At 44.0% G+C, this 12,205-nt stretch overlaps 1 protein-coding gene across 4 annotated transcripts in view; it reads right to left on the minus strand.

Annotated features, from left to right (window-relative positions):
* Window positions 1-12,205, minus strand: part of MSRA (methionine sulfoxide reductase A) — a 419,965-nt gene that overhangs the window by 136,973 nt on the left and 270,787 nt on the right. The gene's annotated exons all lie outside the window — the stretch shown is intronic.

Consider the following 12,205-nt stretch of genomic DNA (forward strand, 5'->3'; position numbering starts at 1 on the left):
AATTGATTATTCCTACCTAAGCAGGGGCATAAGCATGTGTGGGCCTGGGGGAGCCATGGCCCATCCACTTAGCATCCAGATCCACCTCCCTCCAGACTTGGCTCTGCTCCCACTAGGGAATGGGGGCCTGCTCATCTCTGCCTGGTGCTCCAGCTGGACCTGGGAAGCGGGGTCAGAGACTGTTCCTCTCAGGGAACAGAGTCGGGGCTTGCAAGCCCCCATGCCTGGACCCTGCTCCCCTGCTGGGTGCACTGGCTGGGCAGAGCAGAGCAAGCTCCAAACCAGCTTCCCTGCTGGAGCACTGGGCAGAGCAGGAAAAGCCCCTGCACCTTGACCCAGCTCCAAAGTGGGAGTGCCTAGTGGGCGGAGCCGGGCAAGCCCCCGATTTGCCTCCCCAGCAGGAGAGCTCAGCAGGCAGAGCAAAACAAGCCTCGACCACCAGGTGGGGGCCCAGAGAGGGTAGGAGGCACAGACCTTGGGGCGCACATTTTATGGGCTCCCCAACTTTACTGAGGCCTTTGGCCAAAGTGTCTACCTCTCCCCCAAGGGTGGCTGGAGGTGGGGGAAAGACAGCCTCATCGCTCCTACTGCCCCGTCATTACCTGCCCACCCAAAGATGGGGCCCACTCACCTGTCCCATTCTAGAAACACCACTGTTCCTAAGTAGAGAAGTTAGCGTTTGTCCTTACAGAGGGTGTATCTAGACTACGCCGGATGGTCGAAAGAGGATATGCAAATTCCTTAGGAATTTGCATATCTTCTTCCGATAGCATTTTCGAAAGTGAAAGTAATTAAGACAATTTTTCGGCGATCTTCCCCCTTCGTCAAAAAGCCGCTCTTCCTTAAAAAAGGAGGTTTACACGGCTTTTCGACAAAGGGAGGGGGTTCGCCGAAAAAGCTGTGTCTTAATTACTTTCACTTTCGAAAGCTCCGCTTTTGAAAGTGCGATCAGAAGAAGCTATGCAAATTCCCGCAGAACTTGCATATTCTCTTTTAACCGTTCGGCGTATTCTAGATACTCCCAGAATGTCATCTTATTTGCTGCAGGCCATTTCTCCAGTCTGTCAAGACCATTTTGAATTCTAATCCTACCCCCCAAAGCACCAGCAACCCCTCCCAGCTTGATATAAGAAGCAGACTTTATACATATACACTCTTTGCCATTCTCTAAATCACTGAAGAAAATATTGAGCAGAACGGACTCAGAACCATTCCCTATGGGACTGGGGATAGAAAATCCCATTGAATTAATTAACCGGTTAAATGTTAAGTTTAAATGGGAGCGGACAGGCTGGAGCACACACTCCGCTTTGCAGTGGTTGGGTGCTGTTCGGCCGGGCTGGAGCACCCTTTCCCATGATGCACCAGGACTCGGCCATCCGGGGGTGGGGGCTGCTCCAGCGGGGCTAGAGCGCCCCCTGCCTGCAGCAGGCCCTGTGGGACCTGAGCAGCCCCTTGCTTGCAGCGGGTGGAGAGCTGTTCCATCACTCACCACTTAAGCATAACTGGTAAGCCTTGCTCATTAAAGATGATGACTTACTCGTTAACTGGTTAACCCTTAACATCACTAGAGGGGCCCAACTTGATAAGCCCTTCTAGCATGACTGTGAATCGTTGATAACAGTTTGCCAACAAATTATGGACCCACCATCTAAGTTCTATTCCCTTCATTTGTTTATGAGAAGGTCATGCAAGACAGTATCAAAAGCCTTACTAAGCACCCATCTACTGCTTCCTCCATCCACTGTCAAAACAGCTATTATAGGTTGAACCTCTCTCATCTGGGACTCTCTGGTCTGGCAACCTCGGATGTTACTGGACCAGAGAGCTCCTGCACCAGAGAGCCCTAGAGATGAGCCCAGCAACCAGACATGAACCCAGAGCCCTACCACCGTAGGGCATTGGACCTCGACAGCCCCAAAGCAGTGGAGTCCAGGGCTGCGGCAGTCCCAGGGCTGAGGGGACAGCAGCAGTCCTGGTGGCCCTAGGACAGCAATAGCCCCTGCAACAGCGGAGCCCCAGCAGCAGCGGAGCCCTGGTGGCAGCAAGGCTGGCAGTCCTGACAGCAGCACGGCCCCAGTGGTAGCGGGGCCAGCAGCTCCGGGGCAGGAGAGCCAGAAGCCCTGAGGCAGAGGGTAGGGGAGCTCTGCTTCCGGAAGGGGAGCCCTCTGCTGACAAAAAGCCCGATCCATCATCAGAGGGGCGGAACTGACCTCCCTTGGTCCGGCAAACTCCCTCATTCAGGACTGGTCAGGTCCCAACAGTGCCGGATCGTGGAGGTCCACCTTGTAGATTGGTTTGACACAATTTGTTCTTAACAAATCCGTGCTGACTGCTACTTTCCCCCTTATGATTTCTGAGGTGTCTGCAAGTATATTACTTAATTATTTGCCATATTATTTTTCCTGGTCCTGAAGTTAAGCTGACTGGTCCATAATTCCCCCAAATGTCCTTATTTCCCTCTTTGTGGATGGGCACTATATTTGTCCTTTTCCAGTCACCTGGAATCTCACCCATGACTCCATTACTTTTTGAAGATAATTACTAATTGCTCGGGTATCTTTTCAATCAGCTCCTTAAGTATTCAAGGATGTATTTCGTCAGGCCCTTGTGACTTGAAAACATCTAACTTAAGTAATCTAAGTAAATTTTAACTTGTTCTTCCTCTATTAGCCTCTGATTCTATTTCATTTTCACTTGCATTCATTGAGTGAGATGTCCAATTACTACTAAAATTTTGATGAAAACTGAAGTAAAAGTCATTTAGCACTTCTGCCATTTCCACATTTTCTGTTATTTTCCCTCATCACTTAGTAAACTCTGAATAAAGACTTAAGGATTTGACCTAATACTAATTACTACTTATGATTAATTATTAATAAACTGCAATAAGGCTATTCATCATATATTAAAATATAATGCCACCTTAACTCTGTTATCTCTGATAAGGAACAGAACAAAGACTTTAAAAACAGTAAAATTAAAAATATCAGCTATAATCTGGCTAAAACATTGCACGTTCTAACAGAGCGAGTGCCATTTTTAAAGGTTGCTTCTGGGTGGGGAAGTGATGGCTGTCAGTGATTATAAAACGATTTGAAAAAGTAGTGTTTTCAGTTCTTGTTTTGTAAGTGGGGGGGACAGATATAATTAATCACTTCTTTGACTGCTTAATAGTATATTCTGATAGACAGTGATTATTTTGCTTGGTTAGTTGGCAAAGTGATGTGTATGAGGTTGTTTTAGAAATATGGTGCTGGTGAAAGTGACAACATTTAGAATCAGGCATTGCAGAGACGCAGGCTGGGCAAGTTTCTTCATGCAGCCAGCGTTGCCAATGTATCTAATTCCCATGTAAATTCGTCACATGAAGAGGTCAGCACAATAAAAAAATCAATGCAGTCCATGTACAAATTGATTCAGAACTGACTATGTGATTGATCACAAACAATAAGTATAACTGGGGAATTGTTACAGAAAGGACGTAGCCGTACGACATGTTACTGACCCAACTCGATTCTATAACTCCATCAATCATCTAAAACAGGTGTGGCCAACCTGAGCCTGAAAAGGAGCCACAGTTTACCAATGTACATTGCCAAAGAGCGACAGTAATTTGTCAGCAGTCCCCATCAGGTGCCTCCTCTCCTGTCTCCAGTATCTTTTGCCCACCAGCAGCCCCACCGATCAGCACCTCCTCTTACTTCCCCGCGCCTCCTGCCCACTGCAATCAGCTGTTTCATGGCACTCAGGAGGCTCTGTGGAGGAGGGAAGGAACAAGGGCTCAATATGCTTGGAGGAGGAGGTGGAGCCAGAAGTTGAGCACTGGAAAGTTCACGCCAGTAGCTGCAGCCCCAGAGTTGGTGCCTGAGCAAGGAGCCACATATTAACTTCAGAAGAGCTACTGGTGGCTCCAGAGCCACAGGTTGGCCACTCCTGATCTAAAAACACACAAAATCACTAGTAAAATTTGCAGGCAACACAAACATTTGCAGAGTGGGAAATACTTGTGGGACAAGTCATTTGTACTGATCAACCTGAATTGCTTTGAACAACATGCATGTTAATAGAGTCAAATGCAAGGTCCTATATCTAGGGGGGAAAAGAATGTGGGTCAAATCTATAAAACCGGGGACTGTGTCCTAGAAAGCAGTGACCCTGAAAAGGACTCAAGGGATCGCGGAATATGAGTTTCCAGTTAGGTACAGTAGCAAAGAAGGGAAATGAGTTGCTTGGATGTATACACAGATCAACAGGGGAATATCGACTCGGGTGGTGTTATTAACTATTTATACACCTTTCGTGAGACCATTAGTAGTTATACCATGTCCAGGTCAGGTTTTCCCATTTCAGAAAGGATGTTTAAAACATGGAATGTGTTCAGAAAAGAGCTAGAAGAATAACTCGAGGACTAAAAGGCATGCTTTATAGTGAGAGTCTTAAGAAGCTCTATCCATTGAGTTGATCAAAGAGAAGGTTAAAAAATGTCTTGATCACAATCTACAAGTATCTGCCTGGAGAACAGATTTTTGATAGCAGGCTCTTTAATCTAGCAGAAAAAGGGCATAACAAGATGCAATGGCTGGAAGCCGAAGCTAGATGAATTCAGATGAGAAATAAAGCATACTTTTTAACCACTGCAACTATAGATATGGTGTATTTTCCATTACCCAGAGTCTTTAAACCAAGAAAGAGTGTCTTCCTAAAGATATACCATAGCTCAAACAGAAGTTATGGGTTTGATGTATAAGTTACCGGTGAAGGGGTTTTGGTTTGTATTAAGCACAAGGTCAGAAAAAGTGGCGTCATTGGTCCCTCCTTGCCTTCAAATCTATTAACTCAGCTTGACCTGTACTACCACCTGCTAGTCCAGACAAGGGCCTCTCCTGAACATGATCTGTCAGCAGTACTAGCAGCATTGTAATGTGACCAATTACCTATTCAATTCCAGACAAGTTATTTTCTGTTGTGATTTAAATAGATTTGTACCTAGGTCTCCAGAAGTGAGCAGCTAATGCACTAGCCAACTGTGCCTGTAGACAACATAATTCTAAGGTAGAATACGGATTCTGTGTACAGATACATATATCTCTCACGTGTCACTGCTGCTGATATTGTTATTTCTAATGTATTTTATATGTGCAACCTTTGTTGTCAAGGGAGCATCACCAATTTTTAAAGCCCTTTGGCAACTATTACTAGCTGAAATCCATTAATCCACTGAGTAACAAACGAGGCAAGAAATTCAATTTACTAAACAACTGCTGTACGATGATTGATCTTAATAATCCTGTCTTTGTTTAAAAGAAGATATACTAAATCAAAAAATGATGTGAAGTGTGTTATTTAAGTATCCCACAATGTCATCTGTGGTTAACTCTGCCCTCTTTTTCTGAGCAGAGTCTTAATTGCTTTGTCCATTATGACATTACAGCTCTCCCTCTGTCAACATAATAATAACGCACTGCGCACATATAAGAATTCAGATAGGAATTAAAAAATATGTACAGTTAATGTAATAGAAATGCTAACATGATTGGAAGAGACTTTATACTTTGTACAAAAGAGGTCTTATTTTAGCTTTTCAAACTCTTTGCCATTGATTCTAGCAACACCAATGTGTTGTGCATGTGAGTTTTAAAATTAGGTTTTGGATAAGGTAATCATAAATGTGTCAACGACACATTACAGTTGCAAAAAAATTAATTATCTTGCCCAGGCTTAATTTCAGGCTGACTAAACTATAATTTCCCAAGTCACCCTGCTTACACATTTTAAATATTGGTGCAACATTAGCTTTCTTCCAGTGTTCCAGAACTTCCCCAGTGTTCTAGGACATATTCAAAACCAGCCACAACAGTCTGGTGAGCTCATGAGCCAGCTCTTTTAAAACTCATGAATACACGTGATCTGATGATTTAAGAATCTCTAACTTTAGTAACTGCTCTTTCATATCCTCCTGAGAAACTTGTGAAATTGAATGATATGTGCTAGAAACTGGCCGATACATAATGGACAAAGCAGGAGCCAGGGAAGTGGATTCAAACCATGGGTCAGGACTGGAGTCAGTATTCAGTAACTATGCTATGAGTCAGAATCAAAGTCAGGAACCAGAGTCAGGGTGAGGAATCTGGAACCAAGAGCAAGGTCAGGTAGTAGAAACTGAGCCGGAGCAAGGCAGTGGAACAAGGCAGGAATGGGGCAAACATCAGGGCTGGACCAAGGTAAGGGGCAGCTGACACAGCGATGGTTGGAGCTGCTGGCATGAACACAGTGGGTGTGTCTAGAATACATGCCTCCGTCGATGGAGGCATGTAGATTAGACAGATAGGCAAAGGGAAATGAAGCCGCGATTTAAATAATCGAGGCTTCATTTAAATTTACATGGCTGCCGCGCTGAGCCAACAAACAGCTGATCAGCTGTTTGTCATAGAATCATAGAATAATAGGACTGGAAGGGACCTCAAGAGGTCATCGAGTCCAGCCCCCCGCCCTCAAGGCAGGACCAAGCTCCGTCTACACCATCCCTGACAGATGTCTATCTAACCTGTTCTTAAATATCTCCAGAGAGGGAGATTCCACCACCTCCCTTGGCAATTTATTCCAATATTTGACCACCCTGACAGTTAGGAATTTTTTCCTAATGTCCAATCTAAACCTCCCCTGCTGCACTTTAAGCCCATTACTCCTTGTCCTGTCCTCAGAAACCAAGAGGAACAAATTTTCTCCTTCCTCCTTGTGACACCCTTTTAGATATTTGAAAACCGCTATCATGTCCCCCCTTAATCTTCTTTTTTCCAAACTAAACAAGCCCAGTTCATGAAGCCTGGCTTCATAGGTCATGTTCTCTAAACCTTTAATCATTCTTGTCGCTCTTCTCTGTACCCTTTCCAATTTCTCCACATCTTTCTTGAAATGTGGCGCCCAGAACTGGACACAGTACTCCAGCTGAGGCCTAACTAGTGCAGAGTAGAGCGGCAGAATGACTTCACGAGTTTTGCTTACAACACACCTGTTGATACAACCTAGAATCATATTTGCTTTTTTTGCAACAGCATCACACTGTTGACTCATATTCAACTTGTGGTCCACTATGACCCCTAGATCCCTTTCCGCCATGCTCCTTCCTAGACAGTCGCTTCCCATCTTGTATGTATGGAACTGATTGTTCCTTCCTAAGTGGAGCACTTTGCATTTCTCTTTATCAAACCTCATCCTGTTTACCTCTGACCATTTCTCTAACTTGATAAGGTCATTTTGAATTATGTCCCTTCCAGTCCTATGATTCTATGATCATGAAGTGGGCTGTGCCCACGAAAGCTCATCATACCATCTACTCACCTTTAAGGGCACTGCTTACAAAAACTCCCCAGAGTCACAGACTCCAGGCCCTGGCCCTGCCACCCTTAAGTGAATTAAATAAACCCCCAAAAACCAGGAAGAAACACTTAAACTTCTTCCCAAGAGGTACCTCAAGCTCTTTTGCCACAAGAGAGCTTGAAAAAAGAAACAAAAACACAGAAAACAAACTGTGCTTCTGATAGCTGACCTCTCAAGCTAGGCAGGCACACACACAGACTTCCTGTTACCGTCCAGGACACAAGAATGAAATCATTGCCTTAAAAAGGTGATTTTATTAACAAAACAAAAAGATATACTTAAGAAAGCATACTTGGTTGCTAGCTTTTACAGAGCAACCGAGGGAACAGCAGATTAAAACACAGATAAAAATGGTATCTCTGGGCACAGCTTAGGTATAGTGAATGGGGGAGAGGGAGACACATGAATTATACACAAAGAAGTTAACCAAACATCAAAATAGAGAAAAATAACCTGATTGCGACTAAAAACACATTTTCTTTCTACTCAAGATCCATGCTGATCCATACTTCACGGCCCAGTCCATTCCCATGCCCAATATTTCTTGTACGAAGGGTAATTCTGTTTGATTATTTCATCTTGCTTCCTCCAGCTCCTAACTTAGAACGCCTACACAAAGAGAGATGGCAAGGTATATATTTACAATTTTAATTTCAGTGCTGTATCCCATTGGTTCTTCAGGCTTCCTGCCAACACCCATACCTACCTGAGTTTAACGCTTTACTCAATGAGTGATGGCCAGCACTCCTATCCATCACATCTGGGTCTGTGAAAATGCACCCTTGCAATGTGATAGAATGTTTATCAACAATGTGAAGTTTGAAAAAATCCTTGTGACTCATGCCAAAATTGGAAAACTAAGCTCTGTACTCGTAACATTGGCGAAAGAGACAGAGAGGGGGAAAAATCTGATAGTGGATGCTGAAATCTGGCTATATAAATAAAGTAAGCTCTATGTATCTGACTGTGCATGACTGTCCGTTAATGACACATAGGTTCATCAAGAAATGTTTGACCTTGATAAATTAATAGAAATTGTTGAGATCTTGCAATGGCCTTTCCAGTGCAGGTTTGTCTGAGCAGACAAAATTACTGCAGTACGTAGAACTCTTGATAAAAGACCAAAATTAATTCCTTGTGAAATAAAATCAGCTATTATCTCCTTTGGAATATTCCCTTTTCGGATAGTCAAGTCAAGATTATGAATAGTAATTTTCCCATAGGTCAATGCACAAAAATCAAAATACATCACAAAAAAACTTAAAACTATTACAGAATTTTAAAATATTAAAACACATTTAAAAATAGATGTAAAAGAACATTATTCAATCAAACTATATATAATCATTGCGCCACTTGTCTTTTCCTTATTTTGACTATACAAATAGAACTTCGTTGACATGTCTGAAACATATCAGAGAACAAACTAGTGTCTTTCGACTGGATGGAATTTTACATTATATCTGAGATATATGTTGTCCAAAACTCAACTGTGGCTTCCTTGGCTGCAGGGCTCCCTCTGCTTTTATACCCAGGCTCTGCTGGGAGCATGCCCAGCAGGGCTGGAGGGGCGGGGCCTTCTCAGCCAGCTTGACCTGGGCTACCCCCTGACCTCCAGTGCGGGGCCTGCCCCGTCACAGGGTCCCATATGAGGAGAGATTAAAGAGACTGGGACTTTTCAGTTTGGAAAAGAGGAGACTAAGGGGGGGATATGATAGAGGTCTATAAAATCATGAGTGGTGTGGAGAAAGTGAAGAAGGAAAAGTTATTTACTTATTCCCATAATATAAGAACTAGGGGCCACCACATGAAACTAATGGGCAGCAGGTTTAAAACAAATAAAAGGAAGTTCTTCTTCACGCAGCGCATAGTCAATCTGTGGAACTCCTTGCCTGAGGAGGCTGTGAAGGCTAGGACTATAACAGGCTTTAAAAGAGAACTAGATAAATTCATGGAGGTTAAGTCCATAAATGACTATTAGCCGGTATGGATAAGGAATGGTGTCCTTAGTCTCTGTTTGTCAGAGGGTGGAGATGGATGGCAGGAGAGAGATCGCTTGATCATTACCTGTTCTGTTCACTCCCTCTGGAGCACCTGGCATTGGCCTCTATCGGCAGACAGGGTACTGCGCTGGATGGACTTGGGCTGACCCAGTATGGCCATTCTTATGTTCTTATGTCTCTGACCACCACCACTGCAGCAGCAGCAAAAGTAGCTGGAAGCCACGGGGGCCTTTTGAATCACTGGGCCCCAGGGAAGTTGCGCCCTTTACCTGGCCCTTCCGGGTTGCAATCTACTCGCCATGGGCGAGCAGATTGCATTATTGTCGAGCCCTGATAATAAAGACCAGCACACTTAGATAGCCCACTGAGCCCCCGATCCTGGAGTGGAATTTACCCAGAGGTGTACCCAAGAGCATCCAACTGCCAGATGTAGACCTAAAAAAACCAGTCAGCCAGACAAATTCAATGGTCATACTAAAAACACAATTAATTGTTTATTGGTTCGAATCACGTTCCTCATTAGCGCTACGGGGAATTTCTGTAAAACCAGCCAAATCTTTCAAAACAGAATGCATTTTTAAGTGCGGCAATTGTATAACATTTCTTTCAAGAGTCAAACTGTATCTTGTGATCTGAAGCAATACTTATATATCACTCCTTATCGTCTTCCCATAAAAGAAAATCTAATGGTGCCATTCCTTAATCTTTCAATTCTTAAAGGACCTCAACTGTAATGGAGACAAATGACTAAGCTCTGTTATTCTCTTCAGTGCATCTCAGTGAAACTTTAAAGGGCAGTTCATAGCTCTTATGTTCCTCATGAAATTTTCGCTGTGATTTATAGAGTTTTCGGGAGCTGTCACTTATTGCCTTCCACTCACAGACAACTGATATAACGATTGGTCATTTTCCCTTCCCTGATCAATACCTGCTAAGTTAAGACTAATAAAACTCCTTCCTGCAGCTCATCATATAATTATTTAGCAAAAATCATTTACACCATGACTTGATGTCATCACTCACTATAATGATTACATCCACGCAGTTTAAAAGTTGCCAAAGAAAACTAAAACTCTAAAGAACACATTATTAGAGGAAGACAATGGTAGCAGGATCTGTGGATCACCCAGAGAAGGTTGGAAGGAAGTCGAGAATGATCCTCGGAAGGAGCGATCTGAGAGGTAAGAAGAAAAGCAGGAGAGGACTGAGTCACGGAATCCTAGAATCCTAAGGCTGGAAGAGACCTCAGGAGATCATAGAGTCCGGCCCCCTGCTCGAAGTAGGACCAACCTCAACTCAATCATCTCAGCCAGGGCTTTGTCAAGCTGGGACTTAAGAGAATCTAGGGATGGAGATTCCACCACCACTCTAGGGAACCCATCTCTGTGCTTCACCACCTGCCTAGGGAAATAGTTTGTCCTAATCTCCAACCTAGATCTCTCCCGCTGCAACTTGAGACCATTGCTCCTCAGCCTGCCCCCACTGAGAACAGTCTCTCTCCATCCTCTTTGGAGCCCCCCTTCTGGGAGCTGAAATCAATCAAAGAGAGTTATGTTATAATGTGGGACTCAGGTTTTTGATGGACTTCTTGGTTCTGGGTTGCAGACAGGATCTCTTCAGAGGGTCATAGTACATTGAAGAGCTGTCATGCACTTAAACTAGATCCTCACAGCACCAGCACTATAAAAGGCTGACAGAGCTTTCAATCCATATGCCTTTCAATGTCAAAGAAGAACAATGTAGGACAACAGTTTAGGAGCTGCAATATGATGGAAAAGAAAAAAAATCATTTAATTCCATCCCCATGATCATGCCGGCTGAGGGTATTTACAATTCTAGGGCATCATTCTCCATTTCGTTGACCAGTCTGTAATCATTTACACACGTGCAAAGGGAGAACAGAATGGGGTAGAATACTCCCGCATCAGAATTCTTCAGTCTCACTGGGGGAGTGTTTTTACACCCACTTTGCATACAGATAAATGACTACACAGTGGCTACGTCTAGTCTACAACCCTTTTTCAGAAAAGGGATGTAAATTAGACGTATCGCAATTGCTAATGAAGCGAGGATTTAAATCTCCCATGCTTCATTAGCATAAAAATGGCTGCTGCTTTTTTTCGGCACAGAGCTTTGTCGGAGAAAAGCGCCAGTCTAGATGCTGATCTTTCGAAAAATAAAGCCTTTTCCGAAAGATCCCTTATCCCTTATTTCCTGCCTGTTAATATTCATTGAATGGCAGTTAACATTCTAAATAAGGTTTTAGGGAAAATAGTGATAGACGTAGGAATTAACGTACTAAAATAGATAAAAGGGTGTAATTGGTGCCAAATTGTTTCCATTCGGACGTTGTGTTGAATGTCTGAGGTAAATGTGCGTGGGCTATAAAGCAGTTCCGTTTACCCCATCCACTCTTGGCTCGCCTGTTTCTTCTCTAACAAATGGGACGGTGGGATAGGAGGGGAAGTAGCCGGCTCCAGGCGGTGACAGGGGTAATGATAGTTCCTACCTGATCCTAGGCTGTGGAGGATGCTCAGCAGCTCCGGGTCCCAATATCATCGCTGTGCCCACCAGCCTGCCATGTTTAGGCAGGTTCAGAGAGGGGTGCTAGCCCCCACTGCCTGCCCCGCTCCAGTTCCACCAACCCAATTGGTTCCAGCAGTGTGTGTATAACATGAGCTTCTGCTACACCCCACCCAGACTCCATCTGGGAAGTTCAGCTTTGAGAGCTGCAGTCCTCACTCACCAGCCTTTCTACGTGTAGGTGATAAGTGAGAACAAGAGGAGTGATGCCCTAGGAAGCCATGTAGTGGTGAATCCTA

Source organism: Pelodiscus sinensis, chromosome 3 (assembly GCF_049634645.1).
Source record: "Pelodiscus sinensis isolate JC-2024 chromosome 3, ASM4963464v1, whole genome shotgun sequence".
NCBI classification, from domain to species: Eukaryota; Metazoa; Chordata; order Testudines; family Trionychidae; genus Pelodiscus; species Pelodiscus sinensis.